The following is a 24,284-nucleotide window of genomic DNA, read 5'->3' on the forward strand; positions in this document are numbered from 1 at the left end:
CACACACACACACACACACACACACACACACACACACACACAATCCTCCTCCTCTCCAATACCCTCCTCCCACCTTCCAGAGAGGGGGGGCGTGAGGTGGAGGAAAAGAGGGGGGAGAAAGACCACCCTCACTGGGATCACAGCCCCTCAATCAGACCCTTTCACACCCTGTGAACCTGAAACAATCAGGGTTTAATAGCAGCTGTCTGTCTGTGCCGGCCCTGGCCTAAACCACGTAGGCTCACAGTGCACGGCCGATCGGCTTCGGCTGCAGAGAGAACAGAGTAGACAGGCATGGGATGCTCCAAAGGACACATAAGCAAAGACACACACAGACTCACAGATAGTCCTTTCTGTCTGTATCCCCTGCTATTCTTTTCTCAACTCCGACTATGCTCCTTTGACTCATGAAGAGGTGGTCTGTTTGATTAGATCTCTGATGACGGGGTCTGGTATTTGAGGCTTATGCTGGTTCTTCAGGTTGTGATTCTTTGTGTGTTTAGACTACAAGAAAACTTCAGTTGAGTTTGTGTGTCACCATTTATCTGCAATTGTTCATTGAGAATGGATACATTTTGGTTGTGATGACATTTTTGGTTATCTTTAAGCCCCCCAAAATCGGAATATTACTACAAGAAGCCTCAAAAGTCTGTTTTCACCATAAAAAACTGAAGCCTACAGTCAGTTCACACAAAGGATTTTGAAAAGATCCCCTCTTCCTAGAATCCGTCAAATGATGCTTAAATGAAGCAGAGGAATGAGGGGGCGGGGAGGGTGGTTGTTACTAAGTAGTGGGCTGACACCAGAGGGCAAAGGCATTAGACACTTAGAAATCTTGAATCACATTAGCCAAAGGGCAGCCATAATAGAAAGGGGAAATGTTGCAGTCATGGGAAATATTCAGAAAATCACTGTTTGTGGTCACTTGGAGCTTTCCCAGCCACTAGAGGATGTACCAGACAAATTGCGTTAGTGGTGATTAAAAATAATAATAATCTGCAGAGATAATCAGTTCAAAGCAGTAGGAAAACGAGACACAGGTCAGCTGGAATTGATAAAATTGCTTTGGTGGAGAGATGATGAAAAATTGAAGCCACAGTGGTGAGTTAAGACTGATCCCACAACTGATTTTTATTTTGTAGATGAAACATTTATCTACTAATCAACCAAAACAGTTGACAGATTAATCAGGGATGAGAATAACTGCTAATGGCAGCTGTAATCAAATTTTATAGGTGCAGTCCAGCTGTTTCCTTATTTTAAAAAAAAAATCAGGAGTGGCTCCAGTGTGGAAACATTGTTGCTTTAGTGGAGCGCAGCAGGAAACTTTAAGAGTAATGTTGGTTCTTTTTTACATTAAATCCTAAGACTGAGCCTGAGGGAATATGTGCATGCATGTGATATTAAGCATGCTGCACACAGTAAAAGGTGGGGTCGATTCCTTCTCCATCGTGCTTTCTTCTTCTTTGAATTAGGGTGGCGGTCTGTTATACATTCATGTGTTTGTGCACATGTGTGCGTTTAAGCGCAGCAAAGTAGGTCGACTGTTAACTATCATCTCATGTGGTCGATATTAGAAATCAAACTGGTGCTAATAGGATCCAGGTGAGACTGTGAATAGCTTTTATATGCACTAACAACCCACATGGATACACACTCATTTCCCACTCGGTTTGCAACAATGGGCGTGTGGTTGGGGTTTCTTTGAGGGATGGTGGTCGACTGTGGATGAGAAAAGAAAGGAAGAGAAAACCAAATCTGATGTTGTAATTTTGTAACGATTATATTCAGTCGTCCGATCAGATTGGTAAAAGCCAATCAAGCTCCTGTGTGTGAGTAGTGACTATGTAATGAGCTTGTTGTTTACAGATGTGTGTGCGTGTGTGCATGCGGGTTCATTCACAGAGTTTTTGTGCTCTTGCAAGATTATGTACCCGTATGTGTGAGTGTCGATTGCTGCGTGTGTTTCAATGTGTGTGTTCTCAGCCGCTGGTGACTCATGGCAGAAAGCGAAGAGGAGGCGGTGTTTATTATTTCACCAGGTTGCCATAGACACGATGCATTCGGGTGCTGCCATCATCAGTGTAATTACGACACAGTTGTCTTATAGTCACCCTCCTCGCTGCCTGCGGCTCGCTGACTTCCACCAATACAAACGGATAAACACCGGTGTTACCCTTACGATTTCAGCGGTGTAGGGTTGCCCTGAGATATCACGCCTGATACGATGAGTTGTTAAAGACCTCTGACTTCCTCAACAGGACGCATGCTTCAGAATTTTCCTTCTTCTTTTTTCTCTTCCTCTCCAACAAGAAGACAGATCGCTCCTCGTTAGCACTTTATGTGGAAGCAGCAACATTTCCAACAGTTCCGTGTGCTGGAACGATCATTTCCAATCCCATTTGGTTAGAGACAGAAGTAGACAGAGTGAGACGAGAAGTTAAGAAGTGGAGAGGCGTACTCGTGTTGCGTGTGTTGTGATGGGTCTTCTGGAGAACAGCTCTGTTATCTAAGATGAGATAACGTCTTAGGATTCCTGGCTTGGCATATGTTCTCAGGAAGCCTGCAGTTGAACCATATACTCAGCTGTATGTATAAAACACATATATAGCACAAAATATGCGCTTAATCGTGCCGTGCTATGCTGCATTTTTCATGCAGTGAGATGCAGATGCACGTGGATGTCGATAGCAGTGTGTGTCTTGATTTCTTGTTGTTGTTTGTTTGTTTTTTGACACGTCACTGGTGAGTGCAGCATTACTTTTTTGATCACACGTCACAGTGCACGGTAGTGTGCACAATATAAACATTTATCACAGTCAGTGCTTCAGAGTTAATGGGAAATTTTTCACCTTTTTTATATTGAAGAGCACGATTTAAGAAAATGTTATAAAGATAACAGGATAAGATTTAGGCCTAGTATTTACTTTAAAATACTCGCAGTTACTGCAACACTTCTGTTAGTTCCCCCCGATACCCAGCCACGGTGTAGAGGAGCATCTGTGTGTTTTAATCACATTTCTCGGAGATAAGAACTTTGTGTGCCAAGTCTGCCAATCCGAAATGAAGCTAAGCAGATTGTGCAGATCTACTTACCCATTTGTATACATTTTTTTTCTGAATGACCTCAGTGTCAGTGTGTTCCAGGTTTATAGGGGTACAAAACAAATTTAAAACAATGAATGGCCTAAACCACATATCATTGTGGCTTTGTACTGCATGTTTATGAGAGGAGTGGTGTGGTCAGTCGGACCCACAAAGAGAAAGATACAGATTCTTTCTCTTTGTGTGTGTGTGTGTGTGTGTGTGTCTTCTTTTGTTACTTCCCTTCCAAATATTCAATTTCTTTCTAAATAAATCTTACTCCTTGTCTGCTTGCCTTGTCTTTTCTTACTTTCTCATTCTTTCCCGGCTGCTCAGCCTCTTACGTCTATTTCTATTCCTGCCTCGCTGCTCTTTAACTACAGCAAGTGTGATTTGTGAGAAGCTACAGTGGCCAGCCAATGCCACGTTAACCAGATTGGATGCTATAACAGGAAATCTGTCCGCATTCACGGACATAGTATAGTAACTTGCTACCACTGCGAGCCAAATGCGAGGAACACTGCCAGTGATACACTGACACGAATCTGCTGCGGGTCAGAGGTTACTTCACCCGCGGTCATACGGCCTCATTTTTACTACAGCACACCTGACATGATGTTCAGTCCGCAGAGCGCTTTGATCAGACTTCATGCTCCGTATGGAAAGTTGGCCTCTCACAGATGAGTCAAACAGAAATCTCCACCTTCATTTTAATTTACAAGTCACATCTGTTGATTGCTTTCCTAGCAGGAACAGGATGATAAATCTGCCTACAAAGAGAAGCATCTGCAACCAAACCGAACCCATTCGAGCTGGAAAGCACGGCAGCGTAGGATTAACAAAAGCGATGCGTGTGCTTGTTTTGTCGGGTTTCTGACGCCTTAAACTGAAGCGACCGAACGGTTTCTTCTTCTGCAGCATCAAGTATTGTTTACAGTTATGTCCCCTGTGGTCTGCTGACATAAAACATAACTGGCCTACTTTGTTGCTATTGAGAAAACAATCCCCATCAGGAAACAACAAACTAGTGAAAGATTGTGTTTTGTGAGACACAATTAACTTCATTTCAGCAAAATGCATTGTTGTTGTCTCCTTTACAGTAGAGACAAAGAAGAAAAAAACACTTCCCGTGATTTTGGTACATATTTGCAAACTTAATTAAGCCTTTAGGAAAACAATATTGTTGGCAGACGCTGAGAAAGAACTTTCCATTTTCATTAACAGTGGAATTTTCTTTTTTGGGGGGAAGTGAAAGAAGGGAGAAAGAGAGTAAAGGGTGAAGGAGTAAAATATTTCATAGTGGCTGTGGAGTAGTTGGAGTGAGAGAGAGGGAGAGAGATGCAGATTGTTTTAAATCCGCAGCGAGTCAGGCTCTCAAATTTATGCCCATGGGCTGCTTCTTGGGTGGGCTGCAGGGAGGGCGGTGCACTAGATGGAGCAGGGGAAAGTTGCCGACTCCAGACTGTTCGCCTTGCTCTGAAGCTTTTCCTGCTGGAACACATTTACAACTCAACCGTCCTGACTGGCTGACTGAGTGCCTGGCCCTGCCCTAACTGACTGAACTACAGGGACTGATTTTTCTGAAGCTTATTGAGCAACCGCGGTTTTTCAGTGTGTTTGACGGCATTTGTAGCTTTAAGTGACGTCTTTCTTGTTTTCAGTCTTCTCTCGAAGTCTTCAGAAGTGAGAAACGATTACAGTATTTTTGCAGTTCTTGTGCATTTTCTAGATTTATTTTCAAAAATCAAGCTTTAAAAAAATCCCTCACTTCAAACGATTTCCTCCAACAAGTATTTTGTACAAAAGCAATGACAGAAACAATTCACATCTCGGCTTAAGAACTTGGATCAGATAAGGCATAATTCTGGCTCCTCTGTATTTCGTGCCAGCAATGACTGTTTGTTTTGCTCAGCATGGGAAAGATCCGGGCCCACATCTAGCCTACAAATAGATTCCCTGATGTTTAAGATGAGCGAGGGTGGCTCACTTAACAACCAGCTATCGAGCAGTGTTTTTCACTGTAGTGATCCAGGGCTCCATGTAAGCTGCCCCCAGCATCATTTCAACCTTTTAATATACTTAAAAAAGATCTAAAATAAAAGTGAAACTGTAAAACAGTCTAACCGAGTTTTTCCTCATGTCGAGTCCTACTTTTACACTGAAAAACCAGCTCAGTTTCACAAATGTTTGAAAGGTTTTCCTGCCGCAGCACCGGCACAGGACTGAATGGGGGGATTACATCAGGAGCATGTAAATCAGCTCGCAGCACAGCTAACGTCTAAACTTTAGATATAGAAATTGGTGTTTTTTTTCAACGCGATAATGTGCTGACACTCACAAGCTTAATGATACATGTGTATATATATATATATATATATATATACACACTGCCACCATACAAGGCCAGAAGCAAATTGTTGCTGTGGTATCAAAAAGTATTTAAAATGTTGTCTAAACTAAAACGTTTAAGTTAAGAAAGAGAATTAAACTTCAGTTAAAGCATTTTAAAAAAGCTACGTCTGAAAAAGAAAGAGGCTTATGTGGGCACCTCTTCTGCCTGTGTGTCTGGCTGCTTTGCCAGCTAATTCACTCTGAAGGTATTATGGTTATTTGAGGGCTTGTAAACCATTAAGTCTTTATTTACAAGAGAAAGAAAAGAGGGTCTGGGTTAGTGCGTGGGGGCGAGCTAGGTCTTGGTACAGGCACTGACCCCACCATAAGTGATCAGAACAACTGCATTTCTCAACTAGCGGGCCCGTGGGACATCTGGTCCTGCTCACAGCAAACTGCAGACCACTCCTCACTTACGTAATTGAGCCCATTAATTACGCAGGGACGGCCTTCATTTCCTTGTAGCCAATAACTAATAGAAAGAGAGCCAGTAAAGAAGAACTCTTAAGACATATATGATTTTAGGGGATGTGGTGAAACATGAAACAAGGCCTCCCAAGGTTAACAGTCCACAGGCTGTGCTGCACCGTTGTGTGGAGCAGGCCTGTCACAATAATCACTTTAGTTTGGACCGTAAGCTGTCCCAGAAATAATTGCAGGAATTTCTCTTTGTGCCATTTCCACAAACATTTAATGGCCTACAGGACTTGTAGTTCTTCTTCTTAATAAATACCTGACATTGGAGTTGAATATGGATAAATATCCTCAGTCAATGGATTCTAAATAAGAGAGAAGCGCAAAACCAAAACAATAATAAAAAGGACTCTCAGACTCCCTGTTTACAGAGTCATTTGATTGTTTGCTCTAATGGGATTTCCTCTTTTATATGACTTAACCCAAAGTCTCTGTAAAAGAATGTTTTGCTACTTGGCAGCCATCTTGGCGTCACCTCAAGGCAGCCGTTTTGAGTCAACAAGATCATGCACCTATCAAAGTGGACGGGGAGGGGGGCTTATGCTTTAATTTACATTTCCAGCCAGACATAAAAAAAAAGAAAAGATTCAAAAAGTTTGGTGAATTTACCATGAATTAAGGTTTAAAAACAGTTTATCCTCTTTAGTTCAACACTACGTTGCAAGTTTCACAACAGCACCGCTATAACGGCTGCAGTAGACCAAGAAACATTTACCCACATCTTTAATCTTTAAGTAGATTTGCCCGTCACCCCACCTCAGCTGGTGTCAAGTGTTATTGTGGCAACACGATTGGCTCATATTTTGTTAGGAAGCAGATGATTGGCTCTTGGTGGGAGTGGTGAGACAGCCATTAACTTTGGCATTACAAAAGTCTCCACTACTTTTCTGTTCGGGGTTCTTTGAAATGTTCTCACACTGTAGCTCTGGACTGTGGGTTTAAAATCAACACCATTAGGACTAATTATTCAGAACCTTCTGGGTGTGATTATACAGTCATTAGGGAGGAAAAGAACCAGGTATTAGACTGAAGTAGCATCTCCATTTCATATGGCTCACTTTCTGTGTGTGTCTGAGTGAAACTCTGACCCAAAGACCACATGAAATAATGGAAGAAGCCAACTAAAAACGTCGCGTCTGAAAGAAAACATCGGCTCATCCTGCTAAGGTGCTTTGAAAACACTTTCTCACATACTGGTTGTTGTGGAATTTCAAAGTAAAGCTTGAGACGAGTGATGGTGCAACACAGCTGTCAGTAAAACTGTGCTCTGAAGTTACATCTTGTGGTGGAGTTTGTTGTTTCTTGAGCACCAGTAGCCACTGTTGTTGGCCACACACAAAGCTCCCTGCAGGCCATTTTTCTTGGAGAGGACCTGGAGTAGATGGCACACCTACATGTTGTGACTGGATGGATGCAGGAGATGATGTGGTTTCACATCATCTCCTGAGGAGAGCTGCTGTTAAGGTGGAATGGAAATTTGAGTGTAATTACAGAAAACGTAAACCACAGCTTAAAAACAATGGAAACAAACCATTAACTACGACTACTTATTGTCTGCTGTTCTGATTTGATACACTATATTTGATATGTCTGGAGCTCAGGATGCAAATTGTGCAGTCCCGGGCTTCCCATGCCGTGAACTGACCTGCCGCTGCACTCAGCGTGAAACAAATGTTGGAATGACAATGTGACTGTCACAGCTGTTGTTGTTTCAGGTCTGTAGCTGTTGTCCTCTCATCCTCCTCTTCTTGTTCTCATCAATGTCTTTTCACTGTCTTTATGCCAGAGGGGTGGTGCAGTGGGGCTAGCCTGTGGGACCGGAGCTGCCACAGTATTGCACCTGCTAGCAGAAGTTTGAGGAGAGCGTGAGACAACGGAAGAGTAGCTGGGGGGTGAGACACTGTCTTTCTGTCATTGTTGGGCAGAAGCAGAGAGAGGGCAGGGTACAGTGAAAGGAAGAGGCTGTGAGACTGCGCTTCTTGGTCTTTGGGCTGCGGGGGGAATCGCAGTACCATGCTGGGCATTTATGTCGGGCTTATGGGACCGGGCTCAGATGAATACACAGAGAGTCAACAGGGATCCACGCTCACTTTTCTGTTCTCACCCCACGTACAACGCTGTGGATTCTCACTGTGATAGTCTGGCAACCTGTGGTTCCCAGCTTTTCACCCAGTGCATGCGTGAAACACTGCAGCCCCCTTCCATACAGAATGAATGAAAAATACTGCCAAGGTGTTTAGATCTTTTTTTCCAGATATCTTTATGCACGTCACAATGTGTCTGTGTGTGCGCGCATTTTTAAATCCTCTTTTCTAGATAAATTTGCTTACACAGACATGCTTTTTTCTTCTTATGACGTTATTAGTAAAATCAATTTTAAATAAAGGCTGGGTTTTAACACTGACAGTTTTATTAAAGATGTTTCTTTAATAGTCCTCGTTAAAGTAAGTGGTCCTGTAGTAAAATGAAAGTGGAGCGCGCACCTGACGTTTGAGCGTAATCATTTGGTGTTAGCTGCATTTTGCTTTCTTGAGATTGTAAGATTACCATATATAAGATCAGCTTCTCTAACATGAACGTCTCCTTTGTTATTTTGATTAAGGTTTAGATAAGTTGTGTATAAAGCATAGTTCCATGTAGTTTACAGTCTGTGATGATCCTCTAATCCCTTTTCTTTATAATCTGATAAAGAATATTTCTGAATTAACATATTACCGTGCACTCTCACTGCAGGCCTAATCTGATGACTAAGCAGCAGCAGGCTGTGACTTTGTTGGACTTTCCCGTCTGCTGCAGTTAAACCTTTTGCTTTGTCATTTCTATTCAGGACAGGTCAGGCAGTTGTTCTGCTGGAGCCAGTTTATTGGCCCTTATTTGCTGGCACCTGTACTCCGTTTAAAGCTCGGGCCAGCTGACAGACCGACAGATGCACGGTCGTCTGTGTGTTCTCGGTGTCGTAAGGGCAGCATTTCATTTGGGATACGAAGGGAATTTGTTATGCTGTAGGGAACAGTCGATGGATGTTCAAAGTTTCAAACAACAAAAACCCACAGGATCCCATTCAAAGGCATTATTTATCGACTCTTGTCTTCTCACGCAGCTGTGCAGCAGAAATGTGGTGAACACTTGTGCGTTCGGTTTTGTGCATGTGCGAATGTTAGGTGCCGTGTGCACACGCCTGGGCTTACTGGGCTTACAGAGTGGGCGAAGGGTCCCAGATGTGGATGTTGTGCAAGGAAGGAAGTTGTTGTTGATTAGGTGAACTTTTGGGTGCACTGTTTTTATCAGATACTAAGAGTCAGTCAGTGCAGACTTTGAACTCCTGAGCTTTGTGTGAAACATTTCATTCAACAACAAGCGAGCCTTCGTGAAAGTATTCTGTATAGCAGCTGCTGAGAGGACAAGGGATAACTCTGAGATCGTGTCAGCAAAGTCACCCTTAAATATCAGTGACGCTGCAAAATTTGACATTTGTATAATCCAGCAAAGGTGCATTGTGTTGCTTGTAAGCTTGACTTTTTATTTTTAGGGGCGAGAATATGCTCCTTCCCCTTTCAGAATACCAAATTGTTGCCTAATAACCAGAATCAACGTTTAACAATGACTGAATTGTACTGAAATCAACAGGTCAAAACAATTCTAGAAAACCGGAGAAATGGGAATTGAGCTGGTAAAGATGGGACAACACTCTTTGCAGCTGCCATCTTTGGGGGTATTTATTATTTTGTGGTCAACAAAGTCACAGGTTGTGACTTTAAATGCTCTCTTATATAATCAGTCACTAATATCTCAAATCAGTCAAATCTCAAATCATCATTTGTGAGTGTGGGGCAATCTTTTCTGACTGAAAAAAAAAATTGAAATGGAAAAGAGACTTTGTTTACTTGGAAACGGGGTTACAGTTAGGAATCTGTGGTTTTAACACTGGAAAGAGAACAAATACAGAAAACAGCTAAAGTAAAACTATGACCTCTTCACTGTGTCAGAGTAATTCAGCTTAATCTTTTCTCAAACTTTTCTTGAAGTCCTGGATGGGTCCACTTTTCCGCCCTCATTTCAGATCAGATTTTTTTCATCCCTCAAAGATTTGCTTCGAAGTAATGCAGCACTTTTTGTTTTCGCCTTGTATCTCAGTTCCTTGCAATCATAATCAAGTTACTTAACAACTCACCCCAACAAATCAGTGTTATAATTACAAAAGAACCGACATGTTCCAGTAAATGGTGAGCCGAATCCTTGCGGCTGCTCCCCGTCTTCCTCCTTCCCTCGTCTTGTGTGTCCCAGCTCACACTCCAGCTTCCTGTGGGATAGGGCCGAGCCTCGGGGCACAGAGATGTCTGTTTCCAGCCAGCGTGCTCGGTCACACATGCTCCAGCTTGTCAGACTGAGTTTGTGTGAGGGCAATGGGGTGTCAGAGTGAGAGCACGCGCATGTAAGCGCCTATACGTGTGTGTGTCTCTGGTCGTCTCCTTGTGCAAGTGTGTGTTTAGATGTTTCAGAGATACGGGCGCTTTCTCTGTGGGTGGAGGTGACTGTCTAGGACATGATGGAAATTTCAATTAGGAGTTCACTGCAGTCCACGTTCATCTCAGGTTGCCTAAACACACTTTGTCTTTGTAAGTTTTATTTGTGGGAGAGCAGCGGAAAAAAGTGTCTGAAATTTAAAAGACTGTAAAACATTTACTGTCTCTTGTTGCAATGGAAAATAAACGGTATATATACACAACTTACACACAGGCCTCTTTATTAGCCTGTAACTGGTAATCCCTCGGACTAAGATAAAGATTTTATGCTCACAAAATCCAAGTAATGAGTTAATGTTTTTAAACTTCCTGAAGCCCAAGCTGGCATCTTCAGTTATGCCTGTTTGTCTGCTGACTCCCACAAAATATTGATTTACTGTTTACAAGACAGAAACACAGTAAACATGCACACTGAATATTCCTGAGCCACCGTTTTTACTTTTTAAATAATGCAAACCAAGAGTCAATCATAAGAATATTTATTTAAGCTTTAATATTTCTTTCTTGTTTTTGGGAGTGTGACTAACACGATATTCTACTGAAAAACAAGTTGTCACATTAACAAATGTCCTCAGTCATATTTTATTCACTCTTTTTTTATTTTTTTTATTCTGTAAACGAATTCTGCGGTTTTTCCTCAAACCAAAGTGTTCAGTTCTGTAATTTCACACAGTCAGGCTTTTGGCATGTTTATGTGGGTCCCCTTCATGTCTGATCACTTACTGGCAGTATGTTAGGAGACACTGTGGTGTGCAAACATCAATTAAACGTATGTGTATAACTGTGTAAGCAAAACCGTGTGTCTCTGTGCTGAACACATACATAGCGTTGCACTTTGCCTCAGTGCTTCTGCCCCTGCTGGTTGGCCATCAGAGAAGACTTGTGGTGTGTCTGAGGTGTGTGGCTCACCACCGTGTCACTGCCTGGAGGGCTCTCGCTGTCTGTTGTCACCTTTGTGCACCGACAGATGCTGTGCTTCCTTTCACAGACTAATCCAGAATAAAGTCGCTGACACGAGCGCATTATCATAAACACTCCAAGTGAAAAACCAACACTGTAAGTAATTTATATTTACTAGTATGGAATTAAACATTTTAATGGCATATGATGTATGAAATGGGAACATAAGAGAACCACAGCCAGCTGAAAGTTGAGGCCTTGTTGATGTAAAATTTGTGGTTTCATCTGACTGGAAGTGAATTTTCTCTTTCCTTATGCTTTTATTTAAATGTAAAAGCTTTTTGCTGATAGTTTTATATGGTCCAATATTGCACAGATTTTTCCCCCTTTGTTACATTTTTTCCTGCATACATGTGCTGTCTGTAGTGGCGAGTGGTTGCTGAGAATTCCTCGGTTGCAATGATGGTGCTGCACCAAATGAATGCTTTGATTGCTAGCAGATTTCCACGATTGCACGTAGTTTTCACGGAAAATAACGACTTGTCTGCAAACACTTGCAAACTGCCGCCTGATTTGTAGCAAAACCTAGAAAAAGTGCAACAGTTTGTGTCACACTCTTGAGTTTCACTACCACTTGTCAAGCGGTTGATGAGTCACCATCCATCTATCCAAACTGTGGGTTACCGTGGAAATCTCCTAGCGGCCAGTTGCAACAAGGTTTTTAGTGCAGCACTTTCTCTGTACCCAGTGACTGCCAGCCATAGTAAGCAAGCACCCACCAAATGGTCGGGCAATACACATTTTTCTTTAGCAAGTGGTGGTTGGCAGTGGGGTCCCCGGCCTACGTGACTGGGCCAAAGCTGTTTTAATGTGTGCGCTGCAGCCTCAAAATTATGTAGATGTCTCCTGACAGAGCTGCGTGTGAAGGCAAATGTCTGCCACAGTAAGATCGGACAGTAAAGGATCTTTTACTGACCACCTCCTTAGTACACGCAGCTCCGATATGCACTCTCTATGCCGGCCTGAACGGTGGTTTAGGGAGTGAAGATGCTGTCTGGTGCAAAATGTTAGAACTCTGGAAAACTGGTCTGAGGTTAACTTGTGAAAATGGCTTCAGATATTCACAGTTATAACCATGGAGCTCTGGTTGTATTTTACTATATGCTGTCGCAGACTTGTGCTGTGATGGAAATCTTAAGAAACTGTCACTATGTCTGATCAAGGGAAAGTGCTCTGTGATAAAAGTAACTAAAGTTTAGTTTTAACACTGTGAAGACATTTTTTTTTCTACTAGTTCTACTTAATAGCATCTTGAGTGTGTAAGGAATTGGATATTTGATATTGGCCAATTTAGAGGAAATGATTGCAAGAATATTGTGTTTCTGTGAGATAAGCAAGAAGCAGAGCTGCATAATCCCAGTGTATATATAAACATGCATGCACATATGTGCACACACGTTCACCTTTACTAACACAAACTAATACACCCAGAAGTCAAGAAGGGGGTTGTTTTAACCTCAGCCCACAGGGGTTTGGAAGTTAACAGGAAGTGAAACTACTAAGAAGAAGATATTTCACTGATCCTCCTCTCCTCTCCATAAACACGCTGAAGAGCAAACGTTTTTAACTTGGAGTGTTAGTGCCAGAACTCTTCTGCTAACTGACCCGGGGCTCTGAAGAGCTGCACATAACAGGCGCCCACATTGGCTTTTGTGTGCAGGAGGGTCTTTACATAACCCACATAACCAAGCACATTGTCTAGCAACCGGCCGACTACTGAAGGGCCTTGTAAATGGAGGAGGGGGTCTACTTGAGTGGAGGGCAGTAGCCGAGTCGAGAGGCTAGTGGAGCTAAGCTAGGTCGTGACTAAAGTTTGTTACCCTGATAATGCCCAAGTGGTCCAGATGCAGGGAGCTTTCTTAACAGCAAAAAGCAAATAATGACTTGCCAAAGGATTCGTTTTAGGGAATTAGGTGGGAAAATGAAATGTGCACACAAACATTTTTATTTTCCGAAGGTGTGTCAAAAGTGTTTTTTGTTTGTTTTTTTTGCAAAAACTCAAATTTTTGCCAAAGCAAATCATTTCTTAGTTAGTTAAGGCCCCTCAGTGTGCTCCCTGCTACATTACTCCACAAAGCCTGGCCTTCTTCACCCTGTTTCCAGCGTTTGGGTCTGAGCCAGAATTCCCTTGGAGCTGCCCAGGATGTTGAGGTATATTTTTCCTCCCCACTCCCAACGATGAGTTTTTTCAACATGTTTTCTTTTTGCATAAGAGAAATATTTGCATGTTTCTTTCGTTACGCTGACCCGATCACACCCAAAAGATTTTAAGATGTTTGTCTGCAATCAATGTGAGATTTTTAAATTTTTGGGGGACAAAAAACTAAATTATGCATTGGCAGGTGGACACTGAGGACATTTTTATTCCACATTGACTTTCAGTACAAAACCAACTGTATCCCAGAAGAATCTCCCTATGCTGAAGGTCACCAAGCAGTCGCAGCAGTCATTTAAGTGGCAGCACAACAGGCTCTCAATGGCAGCTGTGATCCTAACACAGAGACTCATTATGAAGTCCACACTTCACCTTAGATCAGATGATAATGATCCATTTATCACTGACACTTGATGCCCCGGTCATTCTTAACAGCTCACTCCAGGACAGAGGAAGCCTCTACTGGTTTTCCTGAGATGTTGCTATTATCTTACAATACACAAAGACAAGGTGTCCTGATGGCTCATGTATGAGTCCTCCCAAAGGCCCCCTTGCTGCACCACTTGGAGTTTCACGCCATTGTCTCCAAGCTGCCAGAGCATGTAGGCCGGGGGGGTAGAGATGGATGTGGGTTGTATGGGTGCTTCGCAAAGATGTGTGAAATGGGAGTATGGGTATTAAGGGTCTTGGCTCAGTTGGGGGTCTATTGTCCTGAAGACTGAGACCCCTGCTGGCATCCATGATCTCCCCCATTGACACAGAAGCTCTGCTTTACTCCCAGTGTGTTTTTGTCAACCTCTTTCTCACTCTCTCGCTTTCTCTCAGTCGCTTGCACGATCCCTTTTTTCAGCTTTCTTTTTGCTCTGAGTCACAGTAAAAGAATCTGGAGAGTCCTTCTCGCTGCCGTTTCATTTAACTGAATTCATACTTGACGTCTTGTTGTTGATGGCAGTGGTGACGGGCCACTGTCGCTGTGTTTCATTAAGGTCAACTAGAGATGTCACGATACCAGAAATCTAGTGATCAGTACCAATAGCAGTAAAGGTACTGAGTGGCAGGCCATTTATTTAAAATGTTAACATTTTATTTTGTTGACAGGACACAGGCTGGAATGTGAAGCCTACCAATGCAACCGCAAGCTATCATGTTAGTTACATTATTTTAGCTTAAGCCTTTATATAATGTTGTTCATTGCAAAGATTTTAGCCTGTCTAACACAGCTGATGTAACCTACGTAAGTGAGATTGTGCTGGTGCAGCTAATTACCGTGTGGTTGTGTCCCGGTGTTTTATGTAGTACCAGCAGATAGAAACAAAGTACGGGGACTTTTTCCCCTCCTGGTTCCCCACTCTTTGTTGTCGTCAGTCTTTTTCAGGGGTAAACATATTTTCTCTCTCTATTTTTCGCCATCTTTGTACATTCCCTCGCATCCATTCCAATAGTTTCAGCAGCTCTGTAATTTGTGAGTTATTATATTGAGACATTGATTATTACTCCTTATATCGAGGCAATGATTGTTATTCTCTCACAGTTAAAATGAAAAAACTGTGGCAAAAAGTACTTGGAAATGCACAGGAAGTCTCATAACAGTCGCGTCTGTGTTGACCTGACATGTAGTTACATTTCCAGGGAGGTGGACGTCAGGTATCTGCACCATTCACCCTGTTGACTGCCGTTGGTCTTTCCAAATAAAATGTCAAAATTAAATGAAACTATGTAATTTATTTGAATCAACGAAGAATTTTGTAATAGAGCATCACTAAAATGTGCTTTATGTCTCCTTGTATATGGGCAGCCTTGTCCGTAGTAAAAGCTTCACACCTAAATTACCCCAAATTTTTGCATTACTGCACGAGCCCCATATATCACGTATGCACGCTAGGCCAGACCCATACTGCAATTTCAGGGCTGATACCAGTACATACTTTTAAGCTTATTTTAGACTTCTGCGTTGAATCTATGCAGAGACTCTGTGCAAGTTTCCAACATTGTTGTGAGCATTTAAACATGTGTGTCGTTTGCCTCCTTTGCTCTGCAGCTGCGTCACGAAGCCAATAGTTGTTCATTTCTCTCCTCCAGTTCATCCAGAAGACGAAGAAATGTATAGGAGGAAATGACAATACTGAATGGGCCACCTTTTGCTGGTGGCGTTGGTCATGGTTTGACATACTTACGGTGTAGATTTACAGAAGCACAAGTCCACTGCAAACAGCATGTTTGTGTTATTGAAAAGTAAAAATTATACATTTATTGTTTATTAACTCACAAGTTAGCTCCCTGAAGCCACTCTACTTGACATAACTCGATAATGTGATTTCTGCTTCCAGTTCTGTCAGTAAAGAGTTTTCAAGTTGGAACATGTCAGATATACATACTGATATATGTCTGTGACAGGCCAGTACTGGCTGTTGATGCCGGTCAGCAGATATAGTTCAAATAAAATATAAGAGCTGTGAAGTTGTTCAGCAGCATGATAACTGGGTTTGCTGAAGGAATACTGCACAAATTTCAGTGTGTTTCCTTACTGTGGTCCTAAAAGGTCCCTTAAACTGCAGCATTAAGCAGTTTGATTTTCTTGCTTGAGGATGATTCCAACTGAGCAGTATATGCATATCGATATAAATCCTTCCCTTTCTAATTGATCTCCTCTTGCCACCAGCAAAGACCTCTGGGTGATTCGGACACAGTTTTGAGTGTTTTTTGGGCAGATTGTGAATGTGTGTGTACATATACCTATTTGCACAGTGTTATCCAGCTTGTGTGAGGCCAACAGGAGTCACACGATTGTCAATAGTAGAAGTCTATAAAAACCTGTCATTGACAAAGAGAGAACAAACAGCCACGGTTTGTTCAGGATTTCCTAACAAACACTCCACAAGGAGGGCCGTGGTTAGTGGAGAGAGGAGGAAGGAGAGGCAGAGAGAGGCAGTTAGGAGTTGACTCTCCCTGAGGAACAACAGATGAAAGAGCAGTAAACAATTATGGTGACTGGATGCTGATATCCTAAAACTAAAGGTAAACACCCTAGCATCTGGTGGTATTGAGATTCTTGACTTTAAAAGCCATAATATGCTAGCACCGCTGAAGTTATATATTCATAAAGAAATCTGTTAGAATTTTGAATGAAACTACTTAATCGCAACAAGTGGTTAATTGTGTGTACAAGCATATATTAAGCTAAATGAGTGCTTTTACAGCGTTAATGTCTTAACTTGATTACTTGTAAGAAGCATTTTTATTTCATGGTAGACTGTTGAGTGGTTTAGTCTTGAAAGCTCTTGTGTAACTGGGTTTATTTGCAGATCGGCAAAGCCCGCTTGAACTTTTTAATCCTGAAAATTAAAAACCTCAAATTAAACGTTTCTGTGGTTAATCCCTTAACATTGAAGTCTTTTGACTTTACTGAAATGATGCTCTTTCTTTATAAAGTCCTGTTAGCATCATTCTAAAAAGGATTTCACTGGATGGCATCTTAAACAATCTTTCTTCAATTAACTATATACAAAAGTACTTAAATTCATTCAGGATGTGATGAAATAACAAGAACAAACTCATTCATGTGTGCGCGTGCATCAACCAGCATGCACCCTGTTGACACTGTTGCTCCTGCTTTTTCTCTTTAGCGTAACGTTTTCTTACTTATTTCTTTGTCCTTTACTTAGAGTGCTCTTTCTTTTCAATCATGTACATAATGTCCTTAGGGATTATGAAAGTATTCTGATTCTGATTCTCAGTCACTTTATTCCATTACTGTGACCCTAAAAGTCAATTTTAAGTTTATCACATGTCTTATAAGCTTCATCTTTGTAAATGTATCAGAATGAGTAAATCAGAAAAAATGGAAGAAATATAAGCTAGAAGAAGAGAGAGCGAGATGTTGTTGGAGTACCTTTATAAAGATCTATTCAAGTACTTAACTACAAGTATTTAAGTAAAAGTACTTTAAGTTTGTAAACTTGCTTTTCAGCAATAACAGAACCATAAGGCTCAAGAAGAGTTTGTGTTGTCTGCTCTGTAATGAAACTGTAAGTTATAAGACCTACTGATCGTGTCACCGCAAATAATCACATAATAATCAATTTATTATTGTCTTTATCTGATGCCGGCCAATAAGAGAGTGAGACAAATGTGCAAACCAAAGAAAGGAAATGAAGGATATTTAGATTGTCAGGAAGCGTGACATGTGTTTGCCAGGGTTGACTTTTATCTTTTACTTATTTCTTATGCTAACACACTTTTACTCTCACTTTTTAAAGCTGTAATAAAGCACTTTTCTTTTTAAGAGGACCCCCTAATTAGTACATGTGTGAAATGTGAATAACAACAGTTTGCCTGGCCTGCACTGTCCCTCGGGATAAGCTGCCTCAATGGGAGCACAACAGCAGAGCCCTTGTGCAAACAAAGTGTTCTCGAATGAAGGAGGCATTTAAAAATGATCGCTCTTCACAAACAGAATGCGATGCTCCTCTCCCTGTCCTCTTTCTGTGCCACCACACCTCTCCCCTCTCTTTGTCATTCTCACCTTGTTTCTCTTTCACTCTCAAGTCACATCTGTCCCTGTGAGAGACAGTTGGCCCGCACTAAAACCTGGAGTCACAAATAACGTGCTCTTTTCTTTTTCTGATCATCAAAGGGCTTCATCTGTGTTCTGGTTGTGTCGGAACTTGCAAGGAGATGATCAGTGGAGGAGTGGCAAGCAGAGAAGGTGCTGTGGTGCTGGATATGCAACTTGGAAACCGGGACTGAGTGGCCAGGCTCGGGAAAGAGGGAAAAAATGAGGAGGGGGCGACTGAGATTGGAGGTGGAGAGTGGAGTGATTAAAATTCATCCCACGGTGCAAACAAAAGGAGGAATGAAAAAGGGAGAGAATGCAGGAGAGACGAGAGAGTGAGAGCTCTGGGTAAGAAAGATTTGGGGTGAAAAGAAGATTGTAAGCCTCAGCAGATCCCTGAACAGTCCTCCCCTCCCTAAATGGCTGCCTTGTACTCGCAGCACAATTATCCTCCCGAGACAACGGAAAGCAACGGGAGGAAAGGGGGAAAGTGAAGAGGAGCGGGAGATGGATAGATGAAGAGCAGGAGGGAGAGAAAGAGAGAGAACATTAGTTATTCGGCAGGCTTTTCCTCACAAGATTTGCAGAGGCAGCGTGAACAGGGGGTCAACAATTGACTCAATTACAAGACAAACTCTCCAAGGGCCCTACACCACCACTCACCGCAGACCCTGCAGCTCTCGGGCAGGCTGTTAATTTTTTTTCTCCCCCCCTTTTCTTAGCTGGTAAATGTTTGCCCCTCTTCAGGTGCCCCTGGCAGACGCAGGAACTCCAGCCTACAGCTAGACTTTAACCTTTTCAGCCACTGAATGATTCCCCTCTCTGTTCTCCATGAAGAGCTGGAGGAAAAGAGGGAGCGATGGAATGAAGAGGCAGATGAAGGGCTAGAAGCCTTCTCTTTGTTATGCTTTGTAGGTCGTAATGAATAAGAAACGTCTGGTGACCCAAGGGGAGGCTTTTTTTTTCTTTTCTCCATTGCACAGGTGGAATTTTTCTTTTCCTTGTACACAGCCTTGTGTAATATGGATAAAAAGAAAGGATTTTCCATGTAATTTTTGTATTACATCTGTAGCTATTACCTCTATACTATAACTTAGATACTTAGTTGGCCATACTATAGATTTTTATTGGTTTTACTCCCTGTTAGTTCCTGTTTGGTTTCACCGTTAGAATTTGGGTACTGCTGTATTTACATACACATGAATGCTTGGTTACGGTTATGTCTGTCCAGTAAACTCATTGGTTTAGCCAGCGGGGTCTGTACAAAGGCAGAAAAACAGCTCTACGATGCACTTATTCATATATTCCGTCTTCTTTGTTTCATTTGTTTAAAGCAATTTAAAATAAATTGTGGGTTTAGGAGTGCTTTAACATGTATCCACGACATATGAAGCAAATGTGATATTGCCTGTTGCGTGTGGACTCAATGTTTTCATGTTGATTTTTCCATCCTGAAGATACCTGATGAAAGAATGGAGTGCCAATGTGTGTTTTGCCTCTTGCTAGCTTGGTTAGCAAGTTGCATTTTGTCAACTGTACGGCTGCAAAGCTAAAATGCACATGTTGGCAGATTAGGGCTAAGAAACAGGCTAATGAAAATACTAGACTTTCACTCGCCACAACTAAAGCACAAACCTAATGTTAGTCAAATAGTCAATTGAAGGGCTCCAAAAGGCACAAACACATTGAGCAGATGCCCATCGGCTAAAGCTGCATTTGTCAGGACACCTTCCACTTAACATGCACGTGCCTGTCTGCCTGCGGACTGTCTGCACACTACCCCTGCTTGTGCATAAACCAAGCATTAGCTGGTTGCCGTGGTTTAACTAGTGAAGGAAGTTGCTGTTTCCTGCCAGGAAATACTCAGCCACCTAAGCAACTAGTCAGAGGACATGGATCAAGAAGTTCTTAAATAAGAGGAAGGTCTTTAGAAGTGCTGATACATTTGTGATAAACGCCAACTGAAACCTAAATTAAGTAGCATAACTTTATATGTAATTTACAGCTGAACTGAAAAATGAGAATGAGTAATAAATAAGGAGTATTTGTATTATAGAGCTGAAGGATATCAGAAACAGTTCCTTGACCTGTTTGAAAGTCACAAAAGCAAGATAATTCTGCAGTGCTAGAAAAAATAGGAGAGAGAACTTGCAGTGTTTGCCATTTTTCCCGGCGACCGTGCATTTATAAGGTCAGACAATACAGTGAGGAATGGGGGTTCAACAATAGGCCTGCGGCCCTTCTCTTGTCAGTCAAAAGGACTGCTCAAGCATGTGCCTCAACTCTGCTCCCTCTCTTTTTTCCATCTCTTCTTCTTCCATCAACTTGATTTTCTTCCTTTGTCTCTGTTTGTCACTCTCATTTTCTTTACCTCCCTGCCGCTTGTCTTTCTGTCGTTCTGTCTTTTGTATTGCATTTAATTTCCCCCAATCCTTCTATAAAGGAGAAAGAAGGACACAAATACCACACACAGACTTTGAGTCATACGCTGCACAGCAGCATCACTGCCACCAGATTTTTTCCATCTCAACTGCCTCCTTTTTTTTCTCTGTAGGAAACAATAGTAGAAGTGTACTCTACTTTTTGAGTTTATGCATTAGCATTTTACTTCACTTTATTTTACTTTACTGCAGTTCTGAACCTTGATCGGCAAAGGTGCATCTGAGAATATCCAAAAAAATATGAGTGAGAAAATATCCCAAGCTGACTCTCTTCTGCTGTCTGCTACATGTGAGAACTTCGGACAATGTCCTCACCCGATTCCCTCGACGTTGTCCAGATGTAACGTGGCACGAGCCAACAAGCAGTGAAAACTCTGGCCTGAAAAACCTCCAAGTAATGGAGAAGGATCAACTCTGTGTGTGTGTGTGTGTGTGTGTGTGTGTGTGTGTGTGTGTGTGTGTGTGTGTGTGTGTGTGTGTGTGTGTGTGTGTTCATGTCTTTAGCGAGCCATTCACTGCTGCTGCTGACGTAAACGGTGCCCTTCTCATTGTGTTCGTCACACCGGGTCTGTGGGTCATCTGAGCCAACCGCCCGCTTCTCTCAGCGTGTGTCTGTATACTTGCTGCTCCGTACCTTTGTGCGCATTTGCATCTGTTTAGTTATATATGACAGGTTATGTGTAAATATTTTTGCAGTGTGTACACTGTGTTTGTTCGCCTGAGCGAGTGAAAGTTTGTGTCTGTGCTTTATGTGCATGTGCTCCCTGCGCATCGCTGATCACTGCATGGAGATACTGCCTGGAATTTAGGGCTGAGACGCAGTGAAAGGGAGCCCCTTCCTCATGCATGAGATAGCATCAGTGTTTACATGCACAAATAGCAGATAGCTTCTGTGATTGCAAAACATCTCCAACCATTTTCTCATGTAAAGTGCAGTGAATGTTCTTCATTCGGCCATGCTTTGACAAAAAAAATGGAAGCCATTAACACCGGTCGTTAATGTTTTGGGCACATGCTTGATGGTTTGTAGTTTATCTGTTCATTGATTGCAATAAATAGATCAAATGGGATATCTTTTTATTTATATACTATACTCTAATAGTTATACTGTGGCTTCAGAAAAATGAAGTGTTTTTTCCTTTTTCGGGGCAACCAAACAAGCAAGCAGTGTTAGCAGTTCATTGGAGCAACACACTGAATCCCTCAAGCATCGTGTATATTGGAAAAAATGGGGGAAATAGTTGTTGTCTTGTGTTCTGAAGTCTAGTTTCTAATTCTTTTAATATAGAAAGAATTAGCTTGGTCTAGAGGTCTGTGGAAAGCTTTCCAACCTGTCGTTGGTCTCCTTTGAGTGGAAAGTGTCTCAGTGCAAATCCTTGCTGAATCTTAGTTCCCCTGCATCTGCAGCTGTCGATTCAAGTGCTTAACAGTTTAAACTGCTTGTAGCTACAAATCAGAAGCCACCTTTTCCTTCTTTTCCACCACTTTGTGCTGCTGCTTCTGCCATCCTAGATCCATTTCTGTCATGGTGCCATTTGAGAACTGGCCCGTATTTTGAGAGTTTGTGAAACAAACTGTTGTCTAGCTTTAGTAGCAAAATTTGGTCATTTCCATGGGACGTAAATTATGGTGGTTAGAATCTATAGGCTACATCCGCCAATCACTGTGACATTTGTTGTGGTGTCCTCTCCAATATTCAATGATATCAATGGTTTCAACTTTGAGTGCAGCTATTTTTTGGTGCTATGTACCAATTTTTTCTTCTTCTTATGTTTTTGTTATTTGGTGAAATTGAGTCAATTTTAGATTTGGGATCAGTGGTAGATCAGTGCAGTCAGTACTAATGTTGATTAACTGAGTAAAAATGTTGTACTTTTTTATAGACAAACAAACTGCAGATATCATTAGCGCCTCTGTCAGTGCGCCCCAGGGTGGCTGTGGCTATAATGTAGCTGCCATCACCAGTGTGTGAATGTGTGTGTGAATGGGTGGATGGCACGTTGTGTAAAGCGCTTTGGGGTCCTTGGGGACTAGAAAAGCGCTATATAAATACAGGCCATTTACCATTTAGTGCCTACATAACTTAGCAAGCCTTTGCCTTTTAGAAAGCATCGTTCTCTGTATGTCTGTGCAGATAACAAGAAAGCACAGTTTTCCTATTTCACCTTTATACTTCATGTACTACATGGGCAAAAGTCCTGATCCACCTACACGTTAAACTTACAGAAGCTGCCATGAAGCTTCCAGCGCGCAGTTTCTGTGCTGATGTTAATGGCAGAGGAGATTTGGAAATCTGAGTTAGTGTAGCTGCTAAATGCTTCCACTTTGCAACAATACCACTTAGCTGGAGAGAAGAAATCTCTCAAACTAACTTGTTGTAGTGACAACATCCTGTTAGTACCACACCCAAAATCAGTGAGCTCTTTTGAATGGCCACAAGTGTTTATAAAGGATGACTGCATGGACTGGTGCTTGATTTTATACACCTGTCCCAACGCCTGAACTCAGAGATTGTCCATGTAGTGTATGCGAATGAAGAACGATCAGAGAAGTAGTGGAGGAAAGTTCTCAGGCTTGGGTTCATCCTTTTACACTGTGTTCATTATTTACATGCATTGACGTTTCTCATGTGACATTATTGTTCAAGAATTGTCCGAAGTGATACAACTACCGGCTGCTACGGGAAAAATGCATCTTCCCACACTGTCTGGCATTGGTCCCTCGTTATTGATGGGTGAAATTGGTTTAAAAGAAGGTGCTGAACCAAAAAGCTCCTAGGGGTTGCTTTGATTGGTAGGAGATCGCCATGGTTGCCTGTAGTTTTTCATGTTTGTCAACAAATACTTGCTAAACACTAACCAACTGGTAATAACACTTGAAAAAGAAGCAAACTGAAAAAGGAGAAGGTTTGCCTTCAAAGTAAAAGTTGCACCTTTGGATACATGTTTGGTGAAGCATTTACTTTGAAGGAAAAGCCCATCAGCTCTGTGCAAACGATGACTGGACCTGTCAAAAGCCATTGCAAGGAGATTTTTGCCAGTTGCACAGTGAATACTTGGTTTGTCCTTCATGACGAGTGCTTGCCAGATGGTCACTGACCAGTCTCTAAGCCTGTCTGACTAGGGTCTTTTTTCAACTTGGTCCTACATTGTCATCATAGTTGTGAAACACACAAAATAAGACAAGTTAACGTCACGTTGTTAACACAGGTTTTTGACATATGTTTTCATATCAGCAAAAGGTGATCAGCTCAGAATCTGTAGCAGTGAGGGACAAAAGTTTAGAAATGTGACACATCTGACTGGTCCTGTGTCCCCTCCTCTTATACAAATTGTTTTATACAGAGATACAGAGCTCTCTAATAGTTAGCAGCTATGTGCCGGCCTAACCAATCAGTGGTTCAAGTGCCGGATTTAGCACCAGTTTCTAAAGGGTTCAAGCTATCGCATCATCTACTTCTGTATAATTATAATGGTGGTAAAAACCAACAAGATTGTGCGTCCGCGCTTTCAGTCCAGTTACAGAAACTGAGGTTCACTGGCTTAAATGAGACTAGGGCTGCCACGATTAGTTGACTAGTTACGATTACATCGACTATCAAAATCGTCGACGACTGATTTTTTTTTTTTTTTTTTTTTTTTTTTATGACATCAGAAACAGCAGTATGCGACATTACGTGATGGCAGAGCTTCAGTTCATCCTTT

The 24,284-nt window shown here is 42.0% G+C and overlaps 1 protein-coding gene across 2 annotated transcripts in view; it reads left to right on the forward strand.

Moving 5' to 3' along the window:
* gli1 (GLI family zinc finger 1) overlaps positions 1 to 24,284 on the forward strand; it is a 55,193-nt gene that overhangs the window by 2,209 nt on the left and 28,700 nt on the right. The window contains exon 2 of one of the 2 annotated variants that reach the window (XM_005740036.1): positions 11,461 to 11,528. The exons of the other annotated variant lie outside the window; for it this stretch is intronic. The gene's annotated coding sequence lies outside the window, so the exon portion shown is untranslated. The remainder of the gene's footprint in view (positions 1 to 11,460; positions 11,529 to 24,284) is intronic. 2 annotated transcript variants of the gene reach the window in all.

Source organism: Pundamilia nyererei, unplaced genomic scaffold (genome assembly GCF_000239375.1).
Source record: "Pundamilia nyererei isolate P.nyererei 1_Seehausen unplaced genomic scaffold, PunNye1.0 scaffold00096, whole genome shotgun sequence".
NCBI classification, from domain to species: Eukaryota; Metazoa; Chordata; class Actinopteri; order Cichliformes; family Cichlidae; genus Pundamilia; species Pundamilia nyererei.